Source organism: Archocentrus centrarchus, chromosome 20 (genome assembly GCF_007364275.1).
Source record: "Archocentrus centrarchus isolate MPI-CPG fArcCen1 chromosome 20, fArcCen1, whole genome shotgun sequence".
Lineage (NCBI taxonomy): Eukaryota > Metazoa > Chordata > Actinopteri > Cichliformes > Cichlidae > Archocentrus > Archocentrus centrarchus.
Genome location: NC_044365.1, coordinates 13,277,323 through 13,282,658, shown reverse-complemented (window position 1 = coordinate 13,282,658; position 5,336 = coordinate 13,277,323).

The window sequence follows — 5,336 nt, the reverse complement described above, 5'->3', positions numbered from 1 at the left end:
ATTTTTCTTCTTTTTTTTTTTTTTTTTTTCCTTTTTTTTTCCTTTTTTTTTTGCGCTTGCATGCTGCCTATGAAGATGAGAAGACCGCTGTGACCACCCTCCTCCACCAATACATGCGTGCACCCAGACTAAAAGGCATGGATCATCCTGTTTCTGAATAAACTCTTTGCCATCGTCATCAAAAAAATGAATAAAAAGATGCAGTGTTAAAATTGGACTGATTTGAAGCACAGAACAACACCCAGTGGGTTTTTTTTTTTTTTTGTTTTTTCCCTTCAGTGAAATTCTGGACACCAGCCCAGAGACAGAAGAATCTTTGGATCCTCATGATTGGGGATTGTTTTTTTTTTTTTCTTTTGTTTTTAGGGGGAAAACATGTATGGGGACTCGAGGAAGATATTTTCAATTGAGAAAAAGTTTACTGTGGGTGTGGTGACAGTGGGAGCTTCATAGATTTAAGGTTCACGCTAGAGACACATGGGAGCTGTTGCGGGATACCTAGACTGCAGCCTGCTTGCACACTGTGAATAATGATCTACAGACAGGTGACAGATTAAAGGATGATAAAGTGTCTTTAGCTATCGGGCCACCAGTTCCTAACTAGAGGAATGGAACTCCATTATTCCAAAAGATTCCCCACCCCTGATTCGGAGTGTGTGTCTGTTCAAAATCTTGACATTTCCCCCCTCAGTCCCCTCCCGTTCAGTGCGCTGTCATCCCCCTGCAGTCTGAATCGATTTGTTTTTGTCACTGATACATGAAGGTAATGACTCAGAATGTTTTCTATGAACTGCAAGTCAGTTTATCTATATAACCCATTATTACATGTAAAGGTCCAAAGACTTCTCAGACTACACAACCAAATTAAAAACAACAAAAAAACGGGTGATACGTCCCTTGTAAGTGGGCCCAAATCATGTCAGCAAATTGTCAAAGCATGACAGAGCCAGATCCACTCGCTGTAGGGGTCAAAGGTTCAGTTGTGTCTGTTGTCTTGGCGTAAACCACATCTGTGTCGATCCACGCGCTGAACCCTTGTGCAGTCACCTTTGTAACGAGGGCTCTACTGTGATTTCCTCTGACTGTTGTTGATCATGTTTACACACTGAATTGGCATTCTCAGTCACCTTACATATCGCACTTGCAGTACCATCATTAAGTTTCCGATGCCATTTACTAATAGTGCTTCATTTCCTCTCTCCATCTCCATACAAAGTCACCTTGGCCTCTTTATACTTGGCACGTAGCATGGCTGAATGTTAACTGCTTAAATGTACTTGTGTGGAAGCAGTCATCATGTTTGTCCATTAATTTGTCACCTGTGTGTAATGTGTGAAATTGCAACAAAAATAGAAAGTGTGTGTGTAACTGGCTTTCTTTTGCCTCTTTGAATGATCTCAGACTGTGAAGTGTCTTCAGTCCTATAGAGCCATCACGTTTTACAGAACGCTAGCGGTGTCACAGCTGACTAACATAATGCATAATAAATTAGTGTAAATACAATTTGGCCGTGTTGTGCTGCAGTGACGTTCAGAAGACATCCGCGTACAAGAAGTATCAAAATTCATGTTCTAGACTAGTTTGAAGAGAAAGTAGAAACACAGAAGCACTGCATTCATGCAGGACTGAGTGGAAACTTGCATGTAAGAGAAACATTTGTTACATCTTCTTTTGTCTTCTTTTTTGTAGTTGAGTGCGACTGCATTTCAGCTACACAAAATGACCTGCCCACAGTGCTTTTCCCAGATCATACAGTTGAACTTATTCACCTCCATATTTAGACTTATGGCCTTAGTTTATAAATCATCAAACGTGGAAACTTTCCACGGTGAGACTCCTCAGTATCGGGAGGCCTGACGCAGCATCTAGCCTGATGACGCGCTGCTTTGTTGTGTGTTTTTTACCTTTGCACCCCTGATTTCTCCCTTGTCCCTTTTTGTTTCTTTAACTGCCACACTGTCACCTTGAACGTCTATTGTGTGTAAATGACAACTCTGGTGCTTACTCTTCAGTCAGTGGTCTAAATGCAGGAAAACCAGCTACACCAGTGGCAGGCCATTCTCTCTTCTTTTTTTTTTTTTGGCATTTTTTAGACCACTGCAAACAGCAGCAGGCTGATTTAGACTTCTTTCCCTCTGAGGAGCTTGTGATTAGTCAAGTGATCAGTTGTGCGTGTGTGTGTGTGTATATAAATTGTTCAGCTGTCCGATTGGAAGAACTGGAATGGGGGACAACAACACGGAGAGAACCGTTAACTGTAGCAAAAGGAGGCGACTTCTGAGACGTCAAAACTGCATAACTGTGCTTCCTTTTGAACAGAAATCTATAATCAAAGAAAATCAACTGTGTATGTGAATATTCATTGTAAAAAGATAGACAGTAAATGAAGTACTTAAATATTATAATTACTTACACAGAGCTGCCGCTCCATTGATGGAAATCTGTGATGCCTTCGTTCTTATCAGAAGTAGATGGATGTTTCAGATTGCCTTTGTCGCAGTGAGCAACTAGCTGAAGTGTCACCTGAATATTGGGGGGGGGAACTAAAGCTGATTGATTGAGCTATCAGCTGAGTTTTTATTAATGCAGCAGGGTGCGTACTGCGGTTTAGGCCATCTGAAATGCATCCAACCATGTAACATATCGCGTGTAGATACACACTGTAAACACCAACTACACTGTACAGAATGCCCCTTTACTGGAGAAGATGTGTATAGAAGTTTCATTTTTAATCTGCTTTCACCCATTTTAAATGGAGAGAGATCGATTTATGAGATACAAATAAATACGTGAATACACCCCCTCATTTACTGCGTTTTTTTGTGTGATGTGTGGAGGGCAAAAATAAAATATGGTTTGGAAATGAAACTGTGACTTGTAGAAATGACTCCAGCAGCTTCTTTATTTTTTAGTGGATTTTAATTGTGATTGAAATGCAGACTTTAAGCTTCAATTCATGGAGTTTAACAAAAGTATTAAAGTGTTGAAAAGTAAAAGCCATTTTTTTATTCATAGTTCCTCATTTTAGAGGTTCAACAGTAATTGGACAAACTAACATCTAAATTTAAGGATTGTTTTGATACTGTCTGAAGAACCCACGGGCATCAGCAAACGCTGCACTTCCTCCCTTGAGATGCTCTGCCAGGTCTCTGCTGCAGTTGCTGCTTGTTTGCGTGTCTCGGCATTCAGTTTTGTCTTCAGTAAGTGAAAAGCTGCTCTGTTGGGTTGAGATCATGTGACTCATTTGGCTGTTGAAGAGCATCCCATTTCTTTTCCTTGAGAAACTTTTTTTTTTACACGGTTTACTTCAGGTCATCAAAGTATTTGCAGTGTGAAGCTCTGTCCGAACAGCTTTGCAGCATTTAGTTGAATCTGAGCAGAGTACAGCCCTGTACACTTCACAATTCATCCTGCTGCTTCTATCAGCAATTACATCATTAGTAAACACCGGTGGCCTGGCTTCACTGACAGCCATACATACCATAATATGGTCTTTGTGTTTGACCAATAATGTGGTACGCACTGGATCATGAGCTGTTTCTCTTCTCCTCCATACTTTTACTTACCATCATTCAGTGGTTTGAACTTCGCTGTAAGCCCTCTGTATTTACATTTAGGATTGTGTTGACTGTCGACTTTGACAGTGAAAGGCCTACCTCCTCGAGGCTTCTCAGTGGTCCTTTGTGGTCTTTCAGGCCCTTCGGTGTTGCTGAGCTTGCCGTCTCTCTCTGATGGGTTTACTTTGGTTTCTCAGCCTTCTATGAACATCTCTTTAACTTCATGTTGAGACTTCCAGTGAAAAGCTACCAAGTAACAGTTTAACATTTGGAATCAACTCCAGATACTTTGTTTAATTTGCCATGGAATAATGAACAGGCCTCACCTGGCCAAGTAACTGCACGCCACACAACTCCCCAGTTACTTTTAAGCCTCTGAAAATCTGGAACTGTTTTGAAAAATTGCTGTAATTCCTAAAAATATAATACAGTAATTCAATATTGTGTACTTATAAATGTTAAAATAAAAATATAGAGAAATATAGAACTGAAATGAGCAAATCCACTTAAGGGTTGTGTTTTTTTTTTTTTTTGCATATCTTAGTAAAAATTTACTTTAGTTTACATTTACAGAACTTTTAGAAAATACAAAACTTGAATAAATCTGTGTCAGTGAGAGACCTGTTTAGGATTCACAGCACTGGCATTTTTAATTCTTCCTGCTTTGTTTTGATGGGTTCTTGCTGCAGAAAGGATCCATAATGCCAGAAAGAACCACTGCTCTGAGGAGTGTGTGTGAACGTGAGTCATTTAGTAATCAGTCACAGTGGGAGTGTTTAAACAGTTCACCCTGTGCTGTCCCATTTGGTTCTGCAAAAATATAACTTAAACTCTCCAGAGAGAACCTACTCGGTGTAAAGGAACGGATTAGTTTAGCGTTCTTTTGTTTTAACCTGAAAATAAGAAAATGTATGTAGTAATATTACTGCACTGCTGAAATAAAACTGTTAAAGTTTGTGGGAGGGAAAAGGGAACAAATGATTTCTAAGCTGTGTAATTGTTTGCATGGTAATCAGCCAATCACATGGCAGCAACTCAGTGCATTTAGGTGAGTAGACTTGGTCAAAACAACCCGCTGAGGTTCAAGCCGAGCATCAGAATGGAGAAGAAAAGTGATTTCAGTAGCTTTGAACGCGGCTGGTCTGAGTATTTCAGAAACTGCCGATCTGCTGGGATTTTCCTCCATGACCATCTCGAGGGTTTGCAGAGAACAGTCCAAAAAAGAGAAAATATCCTGTGAGCAGCAGCTCTCTGGGAGAAAATGCTAGAGGTCAGAGAATGGCCAGACTTATTTGAACTCATAGGAAGATAACTCAAATAAACACTTAGTACATCCAGGATATACAGAAGAGCATCTCTGAATGTGCAGCTTGTTGACCTTGAAGCAGAAGACCACACCAGGTGTCCTAGAAGCTAAGCTAAGAACAGAAAACTGAGGTTCAGGCTGCTGCTGGTGGTACGATGGTGTGGGGGATATTTTCTTGACACACCCAGTACTAACTGAGCATCGATTAAACACCGCAGCCTACCTGAGTATTGTTGCTGACGTCTCCATTGCATTAAGACCACAGTGTACCCATCATCTGATGGCTGCTTCCAGCACACAACATTAAAAAGCCCAAATTCTCTCAAATTGGTTTCTTGAACATGAAAATGGCCTCCACAGTCACCAGATCTCAATCCAGTAGAGCACCTCTGGGGTGTGGTGGAACATCATGGATGTGCAGGTGACTAATCTGCAGCTACTATGTGATGCTAAACAAAAACACTCAAACACAC